Genomic DNA, 23,767 nt, shown 5'->3' with positions numbered 1-23,767 from the left:
AAAAAGCAGACATTCAAATCTGTGGTTTTGTCAAGGCAGGGCTTTGTATGAACACTATTTCGATGCATATCCAGGTTTACTCTATTACATCTACCAATCCACAGTAATTCATGGGTGTATGTATCACAATGGCCACGATCCACCAATGAGATGGCTTCAGCTTTCAAATGTAAAGTATCAGAGAGCTACCAGCTGCTTTGACATATGTCTATGTATAAAGGCAAACAAGTCCATGCAAACGTAGCCTTTGCAGTGTCTTTGCCTCATCTAGTGTGAAACAATAACAAAGCAAATACTATTTAACTTGCTCCCTCTGTGTATACTCCAGGATGATGTGCCAGAATGTATTGCTGAGCAACATATCAAGGTTGAATGAAGCAATAAAATGTATCTGAAGTGTGGGTTATTCAGAAAAGAAGAATGGAAGATCAAGAGATGTATATTCAGTACTATCATATGTGGCTTCCTTCTATTCTTCACCGGTACAAACAGACAACATTTAATAAAATTAATTTTAGTAATGATATTTTAAGGTCAAATTTGAATATAGAAATCAATGGATTCATCAATAAACATGATATCTCGTCCTTATTAATAGAATCACCCATTGTGAACTCCACATCAACTTTAACTCATAAATATATAGTCAAGCAGGCCTTGAGACCTAGGCCCGGGAATGCTGATTGATAGGTCACAGGTGGGAGAGTGCGTAGCTGGCAGGCAAACACTTGAACAGATAGGCGCAGCGCATTGCAATGGCCAAGAGAGATTGCCCGAAAATAGCTCACATGGCCAAAGGGGGTTCGCGTGCTCCTAAAAACAACGTAAAAAGTCAGATGCCTCATGAGTTAGGAACACATAGCCAATTAGGACCTAACACACATGTGTGATACCACACTCACTGTTCCGATTATCTGGGCACGTTATCCTCTGGCCATATTGTGTTCACGCGAGATCGAGACCCACCTGTGGTAACCATTGGACAATTCATTTATGAATCCAAAGGCAGTAACCAACGTTCCTCACCATATATGGTACAATGAAAATATTTATAACCTGCAGTGTTTTTTATAAAAGAAGGACACTGTAGTGTAGCTCCTAAATTCCCTATAGGCTCTGCGCATTGGAATAATGTACACTATAGATTTGACATAGGACTGAGGTCAGTATGTCTCTATCGAGTATATTAAACTTAATTGTGTGTGTGCCAGCTATCTCAGAGGTCACTAGAAACTTTCTCAAATAAACAAGAAGGGATTCGTCTCTGACAACTGCATAAACATGACAAGATTGTTACCCCTAGAACCGGAACAATATCTTCAGAGTCTTTGGAGACAATAGATAACTATTTCACTCAGTCAATCATGCATGCTTCGTTTCTACAGAGTTGCACATAAATAGTGAGACGGGTATTTAAATAAAAGGATTGAACAGTTTTATTTCTCATGCAAGAGATGTGTACTGCTACAATCGTTAGACAGAATGCGAAGTATAATGCATACATCGTGAACAGATATATAAAATAATACTGTAATAGCATGGTCTGTTGCTATGACATATATAAAAATACATAAATAAATAACACAGGCTAAAATACTCAACTGGTGCTTCTAAAATAATCCTACCCCAGTGTAACTAACCTAAGTCTAGTACTAGGGAAAAAGTAGGTGCTGTCCTTTAGTTTTAGTTTAGCTCTGCCTAGAATTGCCAAATGTTTTTCTAGGTTCCAATCAGCTCCATACCTTAGAATGAGTGAGGTTGGTATCTCTCTCCCTGGACTCGATCTCCCAACACCCCGCAAATGGAGTCAGAAGCACTGGAGCTGGATTCTCGTCAGGATGATGACAGCTTCTAGTCAGTACGTCAGCTGGAGAGTTGGCTTCCTTCGGCTCTTGCTGTAGCGAGATGCATCGTGCAAGTAGGTAGTCGAACTGCACCGAACCACACTGTGCTTTACCATAGAAAGTGAAGGTATATTTATACCTTGAAGGTGTTTAGGAATGCCAGTATTGATGTAAAAGTTGGATATATAAACGTCATGAATGAACCCCGAAGTAATAGATGTTCATGTATGATAAATGAGATCTTGGAGAAATCAATATCCAGGCTAGGGGAAGTGCCTTCAGCATAAGAGTCTGGTTTTCCAAGAAATCGTTGTGACGTAGATGAATGGATGGAAGTAGCCGTGCCTGTATTTGGGTAGCATGGGCTATGCCTAAATAAGGACTGGATTTCTATGCCTATATAAGGGCAATGTGAATTGTATCAATATAAGGGCATGAATCTGGAAAGGTCATACAGAATCTAAAATCGTACACAACTACACATAGCTATTGTAAACAAGACAGTCCTCATATCTTGTGCCTGTAACTGTTCTCCCTGACGTAATGTTTAGTTAAACAAACAGTTTGTATTTTCAAACGCCTCTTGTCTTGTGTTTTATAACGGATTTTTAGCTCAAGTAACATTTTAGCAAGCCACCCTAGGAGAGATTGGGACCTCGTACTCAACGTCAGCCAAAGGAAGGAGGTACGACAGAGACAGATTCCCTATTGCAAAATAATAAAGGTGGGCAGACCCCGCAAATGACTACGTTTTGATGAATCTCCGGGACAGAGATCCATCTTGAAGCAACCGTCACAGAGAATATGAAACTACATCTGAGCTTAAAACATAGTCTAAAGCACTTGGAATATAGTAAAATAGGAAAAAGTATAAAAATATAATCTAAATGCCCTACCACTAATTGGGTCTGAAATATTACCCAGTTTATATGCCCTAACTGAATCAGTTGTAAGGTGGTCTTGGAGGCATTCCTGCAAATGTCACCTTTGTTTGATAGATGAGTACACTAGCTTAGGTGAAGATAGCCTGTGATAACTCCCAGGACACTGATGTTTTTGATATAGCTACCCTCATTGGGCAGAATTGATACTTCAGTCTCATAGTGTTTTAGTGCAACGTTTTCCCAGTGCTAAGAGGTTTCATTACATCTATGTTTAATCGCGGTTATAGGCAGACCATCCAGCTCACTTGGGAAAGGTTCCACGCTAGTCTACTCTTGATAGAGGATAACATCTGATAAGAATGTTCACATTTTTTGACAAAGTAATTCTCTCTGTCAGCCATTGTTTGAACTGTATTATGTATGTGATGATGTTGTATTTATTGTTTTATTCAAATATGTAGGTGCAATATAGGCAATGTCAGAGTCCCTTCAAATACATAGCTAGTAAGGGCTGGGCAAGGCAAGTTATAATGTAAGATCCTTCGACAACTTCCACTGTGTGCTTGCGAGGAAGCTAAAAATATGTTTGTAGTAATACAATTGATTCAACAAGCATTAAGGATTACAAATAGAAAGGGATTAAAACATTCTAAGATTCGGCATACAGTACAGAGTAACTAGAAGCAGAAAGTGTACCAAAAAGGTGCAAGTGCCCGAACATAGTAACAGATACTAAAATCTTAGGTGATAGGTTTTGACTTGTACATGACAGTATACGCAGCAGCACACACAGTGATAACAGTGCAAGCGCGCAACTATAGCACCAATTTTGAAAAACCCTTTCAAATGTGACCATAACGTAGTAAATATAAAACATATCATACCAATACTCTTTAACAGTTACAAACTTCTTGAAAAACAACCCAAAAATACTACTTATAAAATTCATTACATATTTCTCTGAAGGGAACCTCTGTGGCCAACTACGGCTATTAGGGCAACCTGTTCCTTCTCTAAAATATATTTTATTTTTTTAAACAGACTGGTTCAGGGGTTGGGGATGGCAGAAGACAATTTTGATCCTCCTCAGCTGTGGCAATATTGTACTTTAGGAAGAAATGTTTTAGATATCGAAAACTTGGAGGTTTTAGTAGGGGACAGACAAATAGGATGTGATTTAAGTCCTGCACACAGGTATCACGTGCCTAATATCTCCTTAACCCCTGTGCTGTGGGGGTCCTGTAGCATGGCCCAACACATTTCATAAACTTAACCCCAGGGAGGTGGGAATCCAAGGGGCTGCTCGGGGGGGGGGGGGCAGAAGCCCCTCACACACACTGATTTCTGTTATTATAGCCTCAGGGAGGTGGCAGTCACTGAGGCTGTGGTGGGCTTGTATTCAATGGATAAGCTCCAGGGAGATGGTGGCCCCTGGGACTGGGGGGCCCACATGGACCCCTGCATCTATTTTTAGCAATGCCCCAGGGACCTTGCCCACCTGAAAGCTTAAAGGAAACGAGGTGCAGAAGCCCGCGTTTGGTTTTGTAATCATTTCATGGATCTATTGTGAATCCCACCAACTGTTTTTTTTTTTAAACTGCTTTTTTCGGCCATGGTGATTCATGTGGGACCCCCTGAACAAGTCTTGGTGGTTAGGGTATTCCTACCCTGACCCCTTTTCTTGTTTTCTTACATATCTTTTTACCTTTTTTTTTGTGACTTGGTTAAACATAGTCGGTTGGTGGCTGCCAACACATTCTGGTTTGAAGTTTTGCCAGCCAATCAGATTGCAGGCGCGTGATCGGGATGGTCCCAGTTGTATATTTGATGTTTAAATTTCTAAGGTACTACTGAAAGGATTTACAACATTTAACAAAAAGAGTTCTTTCTGAACTAATAGCTAAAATTTTACGAATTTTGGTGTAATTCGTTCAGCAGTTCGGGCTGTAGCCATGTCGAAAGTTTCCTATGGAAAAAACGCATTTTGGGACCCCTTTTTCTCAGCTCCTGCTTGATGAATCACCCCAAAATGTTCAACACAGCAGCTGACCTGACTGCCCCATCAGTTTGGAAACTTACATTGTTAAGAAGGAGGCAGGACAAACAGTCATCTTGCGGCAAACCTCCTGGGTACTTGGGCGCTGAGGAAGGCATATTTCTTGCCGAAAGGCATTCACCAGAACAACTTCAATAAAGTGCTTCCAAAGGTTTCCCCCCGTGTGGCCTGTGCTCTGTCTCGCAAGAAGGAGGTATTTTGGATATTTTTGGCATCAGCCAGAGACGAGATTCAGATGCCCCCGCTTCATATGCAGGCCTGGACTTCACTGCCTCTGCCGAGGCAGCATTTCTATGTTCCAACTTATTGGATGGCCTGGGCCCACCTTGGACTTTGGGATTAAACAGGGCGGTTGTGGGGTTATCAACCACATACTGGGCGGTGTGCACTGCCACTGCTGCCCCCGCCGTAAGGAATCCTGATGTCTAAGAGTGAAGCGGTGAGGGGACCCGAGGAAGCGCTTTGTATGAGCAAGAAGGAAAATCTGGTTTCGTACAGCACTGTGTGACACCCTGCACCCTGCACCCCCGCACAACCACTCGGCGTAATTTACACCACCAGGAAAATTGTACCTGGTCTCACCACATTGGATTCTGGGTCCTGTAGTTCACATGAGCACCATGAAGAAGAACAGGTGAGCGAACATTTGGGGGCGGAGCGGACTTACATTGTTAAGAAGGAGGCATGACAAAAAGTCATCTTGCGGCAAACCTCCTAGATACTTGGGCGCTGAGAAAGGCATATTTCATGCCGAAATGCATTCGCCAGAACAACTTCAATAAAGGTTTTCCACCCGTGTGGCCTGTGGCCTCTGTTCTCTCTCGCAGAAGGAGGTATTTTGTATATATATATATATATATATATATATATATATATATATATATATATATATATATATATATATATATATATATATATATATATATATATATATGACGATTTCCCGCAGCGGAGAGTGGGTGGGCTCATAAGCTGGCACAGCCGGGGCATTATTAGGTGTACGGACCGGTCACTGTACCTGAGAACGTGATGTGAGACTGTCTGCATGCTCTGTCTGCGGGAGTCATTCAGACAACATGCTGATGTGGGGACTTCAACTACCAGCAACCATAGCGAACACTGCAACGGAGGTGGAAAGAGCAGGCCTCTGTTTGGAATAACCAGGCTCCAATGGGAGCATAATTAGCAGTACTTGCCCCACGCAAAACCATCGCAGAGCAAAACACGATGCTGGCAATGAATAAGGCAAGCGCCGAAACACATCTGCCAGGTGTTTTTTAAATGTCATTTTGGCTTCCGGATGGTGGCAATAAAACTTACCTGGAGTGGTCCCAACGCATGTGTCGGACCCGTTCCTTGAGGAAGAGGCGGGACTGGTGGTATATATATATATATATGTATATATATATATGTATGTGTATATATATATCCAAAGAACAGCGTTTTGATTCCGTAGGCCAGGGATCCCCCTCTCACCACAGATCCACGCAGACACGGACCAGGTTCAGTGCAAATTATTTATTCAGTGCAAGCACGCCGCATGACGTTTCGGCTCCGTGGTGCCTTGTTCACATGACAGTGTTCATCTCTGTGAGCCGTTCTTTTAAAGGGCCAGCATCAGGTGTTAAATGGGTCACATGCTAGTTTTAAGAATGGACATAAAGGAAATACTTGTAACTTGCGGTAAAATACCTATACAAGGTTCACATGTTTATGATGGCAAAACATTATATTTTTCCTTTCTTAATATATTGAAAATCATAGTTTTTTGTGGAAATTGTCAATAATGGTTAAATACCCATATACATAGCACAAAATTACATCCAACTACAAAACCATATTTACAATTTTTATCCTCTAATTGAGTTCACATTTGCATATTTACTTGGTAACCAGTTACCACGTCTAATTTAAAGTGCTCTTGCTAAAGTGCTACTGCATCAAGTGCAAATAACGCATATGTGCAAAAAACGCCACAATCCCAGTGCCTTAACATACAGTATTAAATTGTGCAAAACTTCGCAAATATGTAAACAGATAGTTTGTTTTAGACGTTTGATTTTCCCTAAAATAGGTTAGATTATCAAATTTATCACACTTGTAAACTCATTACTCTGTGCTAAATCCATTCCACTTTCAATTGAATGGTCCAATATAATTCATTGTCTAAACTCATCATAACAGTTTATCATTAGTCCATATAAAGTGAAGTAGTGAAACATATATTAAAATCAATAACTCCATGTCAGTATTTTAAATATCAGCTCCTAAGGAATAAGGACCTTCAAGTTGAATTCATACCAACATGTAAACATACACTTAAAATCACTTTTTTTCTGATCAGTTAGCAGCCGCTACCTTGTTCCCAAAACATTTAGTCAAAATTGTCTATCACTTATTTTAGGTTAAGACCCTCATGTATCCCAGCCGGGAGTGAAATTTAGTTTTAATTATTTCATTATTTAATATAACAGATCCATATAGACAATCAACAACTTAGATTAAATTAAATTAAAGCAGGCATGTGTACATATCTTCCGTTATGTTTAATCCTGTTGGGGCCTTAGTATTGAGTAGGAGGATATATTTTGTTTCAAGCTTTCTCAGTTTTGTTTCTCTATCCCCACCACGTCTATTAGTGTTGATGCTATCGATTACAAAGTATTTGAGCGAGTTATTATTGCTCTGATGTACATCACGGTAGTGGCGTGCAACAGGGTAGGTGTTATCCCCATTAGATATGGCCCTTAGATGTTGCAAGATACGTTGGTGTACTGGGAGTTTGGTACTACCAACGTATTTTAATGAACAAGGACATTGCAAGATATACACAGCGTATTTCGTTTTACACGTTAACACTTGTGATATTTGGTGTTTCACGTCGCTAAAACCATCTTTATATGTCTTGGTATTTACACCATGGGTGCACGCCTTGCATGTCTTGCATTTATAAAAGCCTTGATTTGATAGCCACCAATTGCTCTTTTTGACTGGTTCGGGATTGGTGTCCACTATTTAATCTTTAAGGGACGGTGCCCTACTGTATGTCAGGGATACTCTTTTAGGTAAATCATCACCTATAATAGGGTCTTTAATTACCAAAGGCCAGTATTTGTTGACAATCTTATAGATGTTCCGAGATTGCCTGCTGAATCCAGTTATAATCCTGAATTCAATCTTCCCCTTCTTTACCTCACCGTTTTTATTATTATTTTGGAGACTTTCTCTAGGAGTTCTTCCCTGGTGATAATATTGGATTTGACGATGGCCTTATCAATCATTTGAGATGGGTATCCCCTATCAAGAAATCTCTCCTTACTCTCCATTTGGGCTTTTTTTAGTTCAACAGGGTCGCTGCATCCTCTTTTCATTCTAAGCATCTCCATATAGGGGATGCTAGCTATGAGGTGCCTAGGATGTGCGCTACCAGCATGTAAACTGCTGTTACCAGCTGTTTTCCTGCGAAAAATCATGGTCTGTAAACAATCATTTTTTATGTACACCTCAGTGTCCAAAAAACATACAGTGTCTTGGCTGAGGGTGGCAGTAAATCTGAGGTTTAAATCATTATCATTAATATTGTCAATGAATTTTTGTGCTGACTCCTCACTACCTCTCCAAATAATAAATACATCGTCAATGAAACGAAACCAAACAATAATGTTGTTCTCCATTTCCTCCAGGTATGTGGTTCTGAGGACCAGCTCCTCCCAAGCCTCCATGTGTAAACATGCAAAACTTGGGGAGAAGCTGGCCCCCATTGCCACACCCTGAACTTGACGGTAAACCAAATTATTGAACATAAAAACATTACTTTTTAAACAAAACTCCAACATGTCCAATAACATTGAATTATGTGCATTACATTCCTCTGCTCTCCTCGACAAGAAATGTTTTACCGCTTCCAGACCCTGTACATGTGTGATGCTGGTATACAACGATATCACGTCCAGAGCCATAAGCCAATCCCCTTGTATCCAATCAATTTCTTTGATTTTCATCAAAAAATCACTAGTATCTCGTATATATGATCAAAATCTCTGTACATAGCCCTGCAAAAAATAGTCTATGTAAATTGAAGTTCGTTCTAGAAAACTTCCTCTGGCCGAAATGATCGGTCTACCTGGGGGTTTTAAGGGGTCTTTATGTATTTTGGGAATGAAATACATGATAGGCAAAGCAGGATTGTCTACTCGTAGATATTTGTATTTATCCCCACTTAGCAATTTGGCAGCTTTCCAGCAAGCAATTTTTGATGGTATTCAACTTTGATTGATATCACAGTCTGTGCCTGACTGCGTTCATAACATTCCCTGTCATTAATTTGAGAATATGCTTCTCTATCATAATCCGTTTTTGTCATTAGCACTATATTCCCACCTTTATCACTTCCTCTGACAATGATGTTTTTATCTTTGGCTAGGCGGGTAATCAGTGCTTTGTATCCTTGTGACAGTCTATTAAATTTCCATTTGGACATATTGCATTTAAGTTCCTTCAAATCACCCATCACATTTTCATGAAATATGTCAATTTAGTCTCTCGGGAGAATTGGAGTGAAGGTAGACTGGGGTTTGAAGGGAAGAGTTGTCAATGCCCTATTGCCACACTCATCTACGTCACCCAGATTGTTCCTTCCTTGTATAGTCTCGTCATACCAGACTCCATCTGTTTCCCATAATTCCATTATGGTGCGGGCTCCTTGAGTAAGAGTATCAATATGTTCAACACTGGTTGCTGTTGTCGTTCTCTCTTTATGTTTTGTTTTAGAGCCATAGAATTTACGCAGCTTAAGTTTTCTCACCGCTTTGTATATATCGCATTTAGTTGCTGGATAATTGAAACTACACTGTGGAGCAAAAGACAAACCTAGATTCAAAATCTCCTCCTCTTTAGTTGTTAATTTTAAAGGAGTTAAGTTGACAATTGTCTTGTTCTTACCTCAAGTTAGTTCGATTGGGTTGCAGTGCCCTGGCCTTGGCCCCTGCCTCTCTTTCTCCTTTGAAATCCTCCTCTTGCTGGCCCGGGCCCTCTTGCACCTCCTGAAGTTTGCTCGCTGTTTATATGTTTTTGTTGCGTACTTGACCTCAGTGTTTGCAGTCTTTGCTGACATAAAAAAAACATCTCCTGTCCTGGTGATGGCTTCACCATGCCTGTTGCTCCCGCCTGATTATAGCGCTCCGTTTCAGATCCGGAGTCGAGGTCCGAGCTGAATGTCGAGTTCGTCATGTCAACTTGCTCCTTGGTTTGTCTATTAATTTTTCGTTTAGACTAAGATTGAGCTTTATTGCTTCCTCCGCGCAGAGAATCATATTTGCGAGAAAATGTGAATATTTGTACAAGTTCGTAATCCTTACGATCTCTCTGAAATTTGTACGTTTTTCTTTCAATGATTTTTGTTTCCTCTTTTTTCAGACGCGCATGCCTTGCTTTCAAAAATTGTTCTTTTTCCTCACTATCGCTCAGACCAGCCAATTGCTCTTTAATACTTTCAATTTCAGTCAACAGCTTAGCGCGATCAATGTCTGCATATTTAATCAAGATTAGGACCTGACGGCGAGAGGCATCTAAATTGCATTCCGCCCACTCTTTCATTAAATCAGGGTTAGGGTCATCATATGTGAGAGTCGTTAAAATGTGCAATCCACGAGGGATACGATTCACTTCCACATACCTTTGTAGTGATTCGGATTCCCACCATTTTGACTGCTCACTGCGGGATTTTATCTCCAAAGTTTTGACCAAGTCTTGTAAAACCATGATGCCACTGCTGCTGGCTAAACTATCAGGTGTCTCCCTGTTGTTGGTAGGGAGAGGAGAACTGTCGGAAAACATTGTTAAAGCCAATGCCTCCCGGTCTCGAACACTGTCAGCCGACATGCTTGCTAATTTTCTGAATGATGTATCGGCGTTCTTAGAATCCCAAGTTTAATCGTTGGTTTTCCTCGACGCCAAAGCACTTTACTCCTTTCCTACACAAAGGCCACGTTCAAACAATCAGTTATCGGTGTGCTGAGTCAATTTAAACCGGTTTTCCTTCAATGCGGTATGCCCAGACGCAGACTCGTTCTCTTCCGATCGTAGTTCGTAGATTTCCAGCGGTAACTAGGGGTCAAGTAACCTTACACCTTCCGGGGTGTAGGTAAATTCCAGGAACCAAATCCAAGAGCGTTTCCGATTAGGTGCTGACCAAACGTAAGGAGGGTCACGTGTGTAAACCGGCTCGGAAGCTTGCCGGTTAATATATTCAAAGAACAGCATTTCGATTCCGTAGGCCAGGGATCCCCCTCTCGCCACAGATCCACGCAGTTACGGACCAGGTTCAGTGCAAATTATTTATTAAGTGCAAGCACGCCGCATGACGTTTCGGCTCCGTGGAGCCTTGTTCACATGACAGTGTTCATCTCTGTGAGCCGTTCTTTTAAAGGGGCAGCGTCAGGTGTTTAATGGGTCACATGCTAGTTTTAAGAATGGACATAAAGGAAATAATTGTAACTTGCGGTAAAATACCTATACAAGGTTCACATGTTTATGATGGCAAAACATTATATTTATCTTTTCTTAATATATTGAAAATCATAGTTTTTTGTGGAAATTGTCAATAATGGTTAAATACCCATATACATAGCACAAAATTACATCCAACTACAAAACCATATTTACAATTTTTATCCTCTAATTGAGTTCACATTTGCATTGTAACCAGTTACCACGTCTAATTTAAAGTGCTCTTGCTAAAGTGCTACTGCATCAAGTGCAAATCACTCATATGTGCTAAAAACGCCATAATCCCAGTGCCTATACACACAGTATTAAATTGTGCAAAACTTCGCAAATATGTAAACTGATAGTTTGTTTTAGACGTTTGATTTTCCCTAAAATAGGTTAGATTATCAAATTTATCACACTTGTAAACTCAATACTCTGTGCTAAATCCATTCCACTTTCAATTGAATTGTCCAATATAATTCATTGTCTAAACTCATCATAACAGTTTATCATTAGTCCATATAAAGTGAAGTAGTGTAACATAATAAAATCAATAACTCCATGTCAGTATTTTAAATATCAGCTCCTAAGGAATAAGGACCTTCAAGTTGAATTCATACCAACATGTAAACATACACTTAAAATCACTTTTTTTCTGATCAGTTAGCAGCCGCTACCTTGTTCCCAAAACATTTAGTCAAAATTGTCTATCACTTATTTTAGGTTAAGACCCTCATGTATCCCAGCCGGGAGTGAAATTTAGTTTTAATTATTTCATTATTTAATATAACAGATCCATATAGACAATCAACAACTTAGATTAAATTAAATTAAAGCAGGCATGTGTACATATCTTCCATTATGTTTAATCCTGTTGGGGCCTTAGTATTGAGTAGGAGGATATATTTTGTTTCAAGCTTTCTCAGTTTTGTTTCTCTATCCCCACCACGTCTATTAGTGTTGATGCTATCGATTACAAAGTATTTGAGCGAGTTATTATTGCTCTGATGTACATCACGGTAGTGGCGTGCAACAGGGTAGGTGTCATCCCCATTAGATATGGCCCTTAGATGTTGCAAGATACGTTAGTGTACAGGGAGTTTGGTACTACCAACGTATTTTAATGAACAAGGACATTGCAGGATATACACAGCGTATTCAGTTTTACACGTTAACACTTGTGATATTTGGTGTTCCACGTCTCTAAAACCATCTTCATATGTCTTGGTATTTACACCATGGGTGCACGCCTTGTATGTCTTGCATTTATAAAAGCCTTTGTTTGATAGCCACCAATTGCTCTTTTTGACTTGTCGGGATTGGTGTCCACTATTTGATCTTTAAGGGACGGTGCCCTACTGTATGTCAAGGATACTCTTTTAGGTAAATCATCACCTATAATAGGGTCTTTAATTACCAAAGGCCAGTATTTGTTGACAATCTTATAGATGTTCCGAGATTGCCTGCTGAATCCAGTTATAATCCTGAATTCAATCTTCCCCTTCTTTACCTCACCATTCTAATTATTATTTTGGAGACTTTCTCTAGGAGTTCTTCCCTGGTGATAATATTGGATTTGGCAATGGCCTTATCAATCATTTGAGATGGGTATCCCCTATCAAGAAATCTCTCCTTACTCTCCATTTGGGCTTTTTTTAGTTCAACAGGGTTGCTGCATCCTCTTTTCATTCTAAGCATCTCCCCATAGGGGATGCTAGCTATGAGGTGCCTAGGATGTGCGCTAGCAGCATGTAAACTGCTGTTACCAGCTGTTTTCTTGCGAAAAATCCTGGTCTGTAAACAATCATTTTTTATGTACACCACAGTGTCCAAAAAAGTTACAGTGTCTTGGCTGAGGGTGGCAGTAAATCTGAGGTTTAAATCATTATCATTAATATTGTTAATGAATTTTTGTGCTGACTCCTCACTACCTCTCCAAATAATAAATACATCGTCAATGAAACAAAACCAAACAATAATGTTGTTCTCCATTTCCTCCAGGTATGTGGTTCTGAGGACCCGCTCCTCCCAAGCCCCCATGTGTAAACATGCAAAACTTGGGGAGAAGCTGGCCCCCATTGCCACACCCTGTACTTGACGGTAAACCAAATTATTGAACATAAAAACATTACTTTTTAAACAAAACTCCAAAATGTCCAATAACATTGAATTATGTGCATTACATTCCTCTGCTCTCCTCGACAAGAAATGTTTCACCGCTTCCAGACCCTGTACATGTGTGATGTTAGTATACAGCGATGTCACGTCCAAAGCCATAAGCCAATCCCCTTGTATCCAATCAATTTATTTGATTTTCATCAAAAAATCACTAGTATCTCGTATATATGATCGTAATCTCTGTACATAGCCCTGCAAAAAATAGTCTATGTGAATTGAAGTTCGTTCTAGCAAACTTCCTCTGGCCGAAATGATCAGTCTACTTGGGGGTTTTAAGGGGTCTTTATGTATTTTGGGAATGAAATACATGATAGGCAAAACAGGATTGTCTACTCGTAGATATTTGTATTCATCCCCACTTAGCAATTTGGCAGCTTTCCAGCAAGACAATTTTTGAAGGTATTCAACTTTGATTGATGTCACAGTCTGTGCCTGAATGCGTTTATAACATTCCCTGTCATTAATTTGAGAATATGCTTCTCTATCATAATCCGTTTTTGTCATTAGCACTATATTCCCACCTTTATCACTTCCTCTGACAATGATGTTTTTATCTTTGGCTAGGCGGGTAATCAGTGCTTTGTATCCTTGTGACAGTCTATTAAATTTCCATTTGGACATATTGCATTTAAGTTCCTTCAAATCACCCACCACATTTTCATGAAATATGTCAATTGAGTCTCTCGGGAGAATTGGAGTGAAGGTAGACGGGGGTTTGATGGGTGTAGTTGTCAATGCCCTATTGCCACACTCATCTACGTCACCCAGATTGTTCCTTCTTTGTATAGTCTCGTCATACCCGACTCCATCTGTTTCCCATAATTCCGTTATGGTGCGGGTTCCTTGAGTAAGAGTATCAATATGTTCAACTCTGGTTGCTGTTGTCGTTCTCTCTTTATGTTTGGTTTTAGAGGCATAGAATTTACGCAGCTTAAGTTTTCTCACCGCTTTGTATATATCGCATCTAGTTGCTGGATAATTGAAATTACACTGTGGAGCAAAAGACAAACCTAGATTTAAAATCTCCTCCTCTTTAGTTGTTAATTTTAAAGGAGTTAAGTTGACAATCGTCTTGATCTTACCTCAAGTTAGTTCGATTGGGTTGCAGTGCCCTGGCCTTGGCCCCTGCCTCTCTTTCTCCTTTGAAATCCTCCTCTTGCTGGCCCGGGCCCTCTGGCGCCTCCTGAAGTTTGCTCGCTGTTTATATGTTTTTGTTGCGTACTTGACCTCAGTGTTTGCAGTCTTTGCTGACATAAAAAAACCATCTCCTGTCCTGGTGATGGCTTCACCATGCCTGTTGCTGGCGCCTGATTATAGCGCTCCGTTTCAGATCCGGATTCGAGGTCCGAGCTGAATGTCGAGTTCGTCATGTCAACTTGCTCCTTGGTTTGTCTATTAATTTTTCGTTTAGGCTGAGATTGAGCTTTATTGCTTCCTCCACGCAGAGAATCATATTTGCGAGAAAATGTGAATATTTGTCCAAGTTCGTAATCATTACGATCTCTCTGAAATTTGTACGTTTTTCTTTCAATGATTTTTGTTTCCTCTTTTTTCAGGCGCGCATGCATTGCTTTCAAAAGTTGTTCTTTTTCCTCACTATCGCCCAGACCAGCCAATTGCTCGTTAATACTTCCAATTTCAGTCAACAGCTTAGCGCGATCAATGTCTGCATATTTAATCAAGATTAGGACCTGACAGCGAGAGGCATCTAAATTGCATTCCGCCCACTCTTTCATTAAATCAGGGTTAGGGTCATCATATGTGGGAGTCGTTAAAATGCGCAATCCACGAGGGATACGATTCACTTCCACATACTTTTGTAGTGACTTGGATTCCCACCATTTTGACTGCTCACTGCAGGATTTTTTCTCCAAAGTTTTGACCAAGTCTCGTAAAACAATGTTGCCGCTGCTGCTGGCTAAAGTATCAGGTGTCTCCCTGTTGTTGGTAGGGAGAGGAGAACTGTCGGAAAACATTGTTAAAGCCAATGCCTCCCGGTCTCGAACACTGTCAGCCGACATGCTTGCTAATTTTCTGAATGATGTATCGGCGTCCTTAGAATCCCAAGTTTAATCGTTGGTTTTCCTAGACGCCAAAGCACTTTACTCCTTTCCTACACAAAGGCCACGTTCAAACAATCAGTTATCGGTGTGCTGAGTCAATTTAAACCGGTTTTCCTTCAATGCGGTATGCCCAGACGCAGACTCGTTCTCTTCCGATCGTAGTTCGTAGATTTCCAGCGGTAACTAGGGGTCAAGTAACCTTACACCTTCCGGGGTGTAGGTAAATTCCAGGAACCAAATCCAAGAGCGTTTCCGATTAGGTGCTGACCAAACGTAAGGAGGGTCACGTGTGTAAACCGGCTCGGAAGCTTGCCGGTTAATATATCCAAAGAACAGCATTTCGATTCCGTAGGCCAGGGATCCCCCTCTCGCCACAGATCCACGCAGTTACGGACCAGGTTCAGTGCAAATTATTTATTAAGTGCAAGCACGCCGCATGACGTTTTGGCTCCGTGGAGCCTTGTTCACATGACAGTGTTCATCTCTGTGAGCCATTCTTTTAAAGGGGCAGCGTCAGGTGTTAAATGGGTCACATGCTAGTTTTAAGAATGGACATAAAGGAAATAATTGTAACTTGCGGTAAAATACCTATACAAGGTTCACATGTTTATGATGGAAAAAAAAATATTTATCTTTTCTTAATATATTGAAAATCATAGTTTTTTGTGGAAATTGTCAATAATGGTTAAATACCCATATACATAGCACAAAATTACATCCAACTACAAAACCATATTTACAATTTTTATCCTCTAATTGAGTTCACATTTGCATGGTAACCAGTTACCACGTCTAATTTAAAGTGCTCTTGCTAAAGTGCTACTGCATCAAGTGCAAATCACTCATATTTGCTAAAAACGCCATAATCCCAGTGCCTATACACACAGTATTAAATTGTGCAAAACTTCGCAAATATGTAAACTGATAGTTTGTTTTATACGTTTGATTTTCCCTAAAATAGGTTAGATTATCAAATTTATCACACTTGTAAACTCAATACTCTGTGCTAAATCCATTCCACTTTCAATTGAATTGTCCAATATAATTCATTGTCTAAACTCATCATAACTGTTTATCATTAGTCCATATAAAGTGAAGTAGTGAAACATAATAAAATCAATAACTCCATGTCAGTATTTTAAATATCAGCTCCTAAGGAATAAGGACCTTCAAGTTGAATTCATACCAACATGTAAACATACACTTAAAATCACTTTTTTTCTGATCAGTTAGCAGCCGCTACCTTGTTCCCAAAACATTTAGTCAAAATTGTCTATCACTTATTTTAGGTTAAGACCCTCATGTATCCCAGCCGGGAGTGACATTTAGTTTTAATTATTTCATTATTTAATATAACAGATCCATATAGACAATCAACAACTTAGATTAAATTAAATTAAAGCAGGCATGTGTACATATCTTCCGTTATGTTTAATCCTGTTGGGGCCTTACTATTGAGTAGGAGGATATATTTTGTTTCAAGCTTTCTCAGTTTTGTTTCTCTATCCCCACCACGTCTATTAGTGTTGATGCTATCGATTACAAAGTATTTGAGCGAGTTATTATTGCTCTGATGTACATCACGGTAGTGGCGTGCAACAGGGTAGGTGTTATCCCCATTAGATATGGCCCTTAGATGTTGCAAGATACGTTAGTGTACAGGGAGTTTGGTACTACCAACGTATTTTAATGAACAAGGACATTGCAGGATATACACAGCGTATTCGGTTTTACACGTTAACACTTGTGATATTTGGTGTTCCACGTCGCTAAAACCATCTTCATATGTCTTGGTATTTACACCATGGGTGCACGCCTTGCATGTCTTGCATTTATAAAAGCCTTTGTTTGATAGCCACCAATTGCTCTTTTTGACTGGTTCGGGATTGGTGTCCACTATTTGATCTTTAAGGGACGGTGCCCTACTGTATGTCAAGGATACTCTTTTAGGTAAATCATCACCTATAATAGGGTCTTTAATTACCAAAGGCCAGTATTTGTTGACAATCTTATAGATGTTCCGAGATTTCCTGCTGAATCCAGTTATAATCCTGAATTCAATCTTCCCCTTCTTTACCTCACCATTCTAATTATTATTTTGGAGACTTTCTCTAGGAGTTCTTCCCTGGTGATAATATTGGATTTGGCGATGGCCTTATCAATCATTTGAGATGGGTATCCCCTATCAAGAAATCTCTCCTTACTCTCCATTTGGGCTTTTTTTAGTTCAACAGGGTTGCTGCATCCTCTTTTCATTCTAAGCATCTCCCCATAGGGGATGCTAGCTATGAGGTGCCTAGGATGTGCGCTAGCAGCATGTAAACTGCTGTTACCAGCTGTTTTCTTGCGAAAAATCCTGGTCTGTAAACAATCATTTTTTATGTACACCACAGTGTCCAAAAAAGTTACAGTGTCTTGGCTGAGGGTGGCAGTAAATCTGAGGTTTAAATCATTATCATTAATATTGTTAATGAATTTTTGTGCTGACTCCTCACTACCTCTCCAAATAATAAATACATCGTCAATGAAACAAAACCAAACAATAATGTTGTTCTCCATTTCCTCCAGGTATGTGGTTCTGAGGACCCGCTCCTCCCAAGCCCCCATGTGTAAACATGCAAAACTTGGGGAGAAGCTGGCCCCCATTGCCACACCCTGTACTTGACGGTAAACCAAATTATTGAACATAAAAACATTACTTTTTAAACAAAACTCCAACATGTCCAATAACATTGAATTATGTGCATTACATTCCTCTGCTCTCCTCGACAAGAAATGTTTCACCGCTTCCAGACCCTGTACATGTGTGATGTTAGTATACAGCGATGTCACGTCCAAAGCCATAAGCCAATCCCCTTGTATCCAATCAATTTATTTGATTTTCATCAAAAAATCACTAGTATCTCGTATATATGATCGTAATCTCTGTACATAGCCCTGCAAAAAATAGTCTATGTGAATTGAAGTTCGTTCTAGCAAACTTCCTCTGGCCAAAATGATCAGTCTACTTGGGGGTTTTAAGGGGTCTTTATGTATTTTGGGAATGAAATACATGATAGGCAAAACAGGATTGTCTACTCGTAGATATTTGTATTCATCCCCACTTAGCAATTTGGCAGCTTTCCAGCAAGACAATTTTTGAAGGTATTCAACTTTGATTGATGTCACAGTCTGTGCCTGAATGCGTTTATAACATTCCCTGTCATTAATTTGAGAATATGCTTCTCTATCATAATCCGTTTTTGTCATTAGCACTATATTCCCACCTTTATCACTTCCTCTGACAATGATGTTTTTATCTTTGGCTAGGCGGGTAATCATTGCTTTGTATCCTTGTGACAGTCTATTAAATTTCCATTTGGACATATTGCATTTAAGTTCCTTCAAATCACCCACCACATTTTCATGAAATATGTCAATTGAGTCTCTCGGGAGAATTGGAGTGAAGGTAGACGGGGGTTTGATGGGTGTAGTTGTCAATGCCCTATTGCCACACTCATCTACGTCACCCAGATTGTTCCTTCCTTGTATAGTCTCGTCATACCCGACTCCATCTGTTTCCCATAATTCCGTTATGGTGCGGGTTCCTTGAGTAAGAGTATCAATATGTTCAACTCTGGTTGCTGTTGTCGTTCTCTCTTTATGTTTGGTTTTAGAGGCATAGAATTTACGCAGCTTAAGTTTTCTCACCGCTTTGTATATATAGCATCTAGTTGCTGGATAATTGAAATTACACTGTGGAGCAAAAGACAAACCTAGATTTAAAATCTCCTCCTCTTTAGTTGTTAATTTTAAAGGAGTTAAGTTGACAATCGTCTTGTTCTTACCTCAAGTTAGTTCGATTGGGTTGCAGTGCCCTGGCCTTGGCCCCTGCCTCTCTTTCTCCTTTGAAATCCTCCTCTTGCTGGCCCGGGCCCTCTGGCGCCTCCTGAAGTTTGCTCGCTGTTTATATGTTTTTGTTGCGTACTTGACCTCAGTGTTTGCAGTCTTTGCTGACATAAAAAAACCATCTCCTGTCCTGGTGATGGCTTCACCATGCCTGTTGCTGGCGCCTGATTATAGCGCTCCGTTTCAGATCCGGATTCGAGGTCCGAGCTGAATGTCGAGTTCGTCATGTCAACTTGCTCCTTGGTTTGTCTATTAATTTTTCGTTTAGGCTGAGATTGAGCTTTATTGCTTCCTCCGCGCAGAGAATCATATTTGCGAGAAAATGTGAATATTTGTCCAAGTTCGTAATCATTACGATCTCTCTGAAATTTGTACGTTTTTCTTTCAATGATTTTTGTTTCCTCTTTTTTCAGGCGCGCATGCATTGCTTTCAAAAGTTGTTCTTTTTCCTCACTATCGCCCAGACCAGCCAATTGCTCGTTAATACTTTCAATTTCAGTCAACAGCTTAGCGCGATCAATGTCTGCATATTTAATCAAGATTAGGACCTGACAGCGAGAGGCATCTAAATTGCATTCCGCCCACTCTTTCATTAAATCAGGGTTAGGGTCATCATATGTGGGAGTCGTTAAAATGCGCAATCCACGAGGGATACGATTCACTTCCACATACTTTTGTAGTGACTTGGATTCCCACCATTTTGACTGCTCACTGCAGGATTTTTTCTCCAAAGTTTTGACCAAGTCTCGTAAAACAATGTTGCCGCTGCTGCTGGCTAAAGTATCAGGTGTCTCCCTGTTGTTGGTAGGGAGAGGAGAACTGTCGGAAAACATTGTTAAAGCCAATGCCTCCCGGTCTCGAACACTGTTAGCCGACATGCTTGCTAATTTTCTGAATGATGTATCGGCGTCTTTAGAATCCCAAGTTTAATCGTTGGTTTTCCTCGACGCCAAAGCACTTTACTCCTTTCCTACACAAATGCCGCGTTCAAACAATCAGTTATCGGTGTGCTGAGTCAATTTTAACCGGTTTTCCTTCAATGCGGTATGCCCAGACGCAGACTCGTTCTCTTCCGATCGTAGTTCGTAGATTTCCAGCGGTAACTAGGGGTCAAGCAACCTTACTCCTTCCGGGGTATAGGTAAATTCCATTAACCAAATCCAAGAGCGTTTCCGATTAGGTGCTGACCAAACGTAAGGAGGGTCAGGTGTGTAAACCGGCTCGGAAGTTTGCCGGTTAATATATCCAAAGAACAGCGTTCCGATTCCGTAGGCCAGGGATCCCCCTGTCACCACAGATCCACGCAGACACGGACCAGGTTCAGTGCAAATTATTTATTATGTGCAAGCACGCCGCATGACGTTTCGGCTCCGTGGAGCCTTGTTCACATGACAGTGTTCATCTCGGTGAGCCGTTCTTTTAAGGGGCCATCGTCAGGTGTTAAATGGGTCACATGTAAGTTTTAAGAATGGACATAAAGGAAATACTTGTAACTTGCGGTAAAATACCTATACAAGGTTCACATGTTTATGATGGCAAAACATTATATTTATCCTTTCTTAATATATTAAAAATCATAGTTTTTTGTGGAAATTGTCAATAATGGTTAAATACCCATATTCATAGCACAAAATTACATCCAACTACAAAACCATATTTACAATTTTTATCCTCTAATTGAGTTCACATTTGCATATTTACTTGGTATATATCTTGCTCCTCCATTCGCCATTGGCGGGGCACTTTACGGTCGGGTGCAGAAACGTGGTGGCGTACCGCGGTAAATATCCGGCTCACAACTTCCCTTTTCTTTCAATAAGGAAAAGAATAGCACTCTTTTGTCCAAAAATAAACTGCTGCTGAGCCAAAGAATCCCAGAGAGTGCTATTCTTTTCCTTATTGAAAGAAAAGGGAAGTTGTGAGCCGGATATATATATATATATATATATATATATATATATATATATATATATATATATATATAGATATATAGATATAGATATATATATATATATATATATATATAGATATAGATATATATATATATATATATATATATATATATATATATATTATTTTTTTTTCACTGAAAAATCCATAGGTTTCACACCAGTTATGTTAGGAATTAGCATTTAAAAAACCTATTAAATTCACTGAAAAAAACATAGGTTTCACACCAATTATAGTTAACTGGAAATTTTACTGACATAAAACCATTGAAATTCCCACAATATAGTTAGTTGGACTCACTATAACTTGCGCGCCTGCAATGCACTACTGATGACGTCACATAGTACATCACTCATGACATGGTCAGTGACATCACTCATGACATCACGGATGACACCATCCATTGAATGTGTGTCTTTCTGAAAAACATCTATGTTTTATATATGTATTTGTAAAGGACGATGGAAGAATAAATGGTTAAATAAGTGAGTAAATGGATGTTTGTTTTTATAAGAATTGATTGGTTAACTGCCTAATTAAGTGTATCTTAATGAATGCATATATTAGCAAGTACATTTTAAATATTGAAATGTATGTATCAGTGTTTCACTTTTTGTATAAGTGACTGTATGGGTTGGTGACTGACTCACTGTTTGTATGTGTTTTGAAGACAGCATATGTACAAAACTGTATGGATGGATGAGTGTGTATATGTGTATGTTAGTGAGTAAACGACTGTCTCACTATTGTCTTTTTCAGTAACGACATATGTTTTAATCTAGTATATGTGAGTATTGATTTATATAAGTGAGTATATGTGAGAGTGAGAGATTGTAAGAGTTCCTGTTTAAATAAGTATGTGTTTCTATACGTGATTGTTTAAGAGAGTAAGTATGTTTAAGTTTCCTTAGAAGTAAAGTGGTAGTGTGTGTATTGCTGTATATGCAAATAAATGGATGTTCAATAGTTTTTTTGCATGTGTGAATATGTGTGTGAGTAACTTTTGGATGACTGTCGGTGTGTAACAGGATGTATAGGTGTATCACTACATATAATGAGTGAGTATATGTATGAGTGACTATATAGAACTGTTGGTGAATGAGTGGATGTGTATTTAGATGGTGGAATTACTGAATTGTTTGTTGTAACTGGTATGGGTATCTCCATTTTTTTGAAAATGTTAAATACTATATTTGAATGTATGTTTCAATGCTTACATTACACTGAAAGGAGGTCTGTCACTCTGTCACAAGGATGGAGTCATCAGTGATGTCATGAGTGATGTCACTGACCATGTCATGAGTGATGTAATATGTGACGTCATCAGCAGTGCATTGCAGGCGCGCAAGTTATAGTGAGTCCAACTAACTATAACGTGGGAATTTCAATGGTTTTATGTCAGTAAAATTTCCAGCTAGATAACTGGTGTGAAACCTATGGTTTTTTCAGTGAATTTAATAGGGTTTTTAAATGCTAATTCCTAACTATAACTGGTGTGAAACCTTTGGTTTTTTCAGTGAATTTCATAGGTTTTTTAAATGCTAATTCCTTTCTATATCGAGTTTCTAACCTATGATTTTTTTTTTATTTGCTGTTTTGTGTAAGTATTCATTTTTATTTATTTTTTTTATCATTTTTTCCTGGGGCGCTCTGGGTGCGCGCTCCGGTAAGCTCTCCGGAAAGCGCACCCAGAGCGCTACTTTCGTTCGTGAAAAAAATATGAATGAAAAGTAAATAATAGCGCAAAATATTTCGTACCATACATATAAAAGCAGGGTTTTTTTTATAAGGAAATGAAAATGATTTTGCATTTCCGTGAAACTATCAAGACGTCACTTCGGCGCGCCGCGTAAGCTCCCCCGGAAGCGCCTACGTTCGCGCAGCGTATGCGCCCCGGAAGCGCCTACGTTCGCGCCGCGTGTGCACCCCCGGAAGCGCCTACGTTCGCGCCGCGTATGCGCACCCGGAAGCGCTCCAGTGCGCGCAGCATCAGCGCGTCAAGTCATGTGACCTTAAAGTAACACTTTTCATTGGTTGCTAAAAGTTTTTTTTACAAAGAATGAAATACCCACCCATTTCCTTCACTTCTTCTTTTACTTTTGTGACTGAAAGACCTGTTTTTTGCTCCTGGATCTTTCTTGGTTTACCATGGCTGCCAGAGAATCCAGCAGTGATGAAGAGCGTGATTTCATCGATGAAGAGCCTCCTCAGCCAAAGGTGAAGGAGCATTTCATTTGGAAATTTTTTAAAATACCACCTAACCAGAAAAAGGTGAATGCTCCAAAAGTGGAGTGCAGGATCTGCAAACAAGTCCTGTCACGGGGCGACCCCAAAAAAAAATATTCTTTTGGGAACTTTACAATGATACGGCATGTGGAGAGGAAGCACCCCCAGAATTTTGCCCGGGAAAGTGTC

The sequence above is a fragment of the Lissotriton vulgaris genome, chromosome 6 (genome assembly GCF_964263255.1).
Source record: "Lissotriton vulgaris chromosome 6, aLisVul1.2, whole genome shotgun sequence".
Taxonomy (NCBI): domain Eukaryota; kingdom Metazoa; phylum Chordata; class Amphibia; order Caudata; family Salamandridae; genus Lissotriton; species Lissotriton vulgaris.
Note: the sequence above shows the minus strand (reverse complement) of the source record.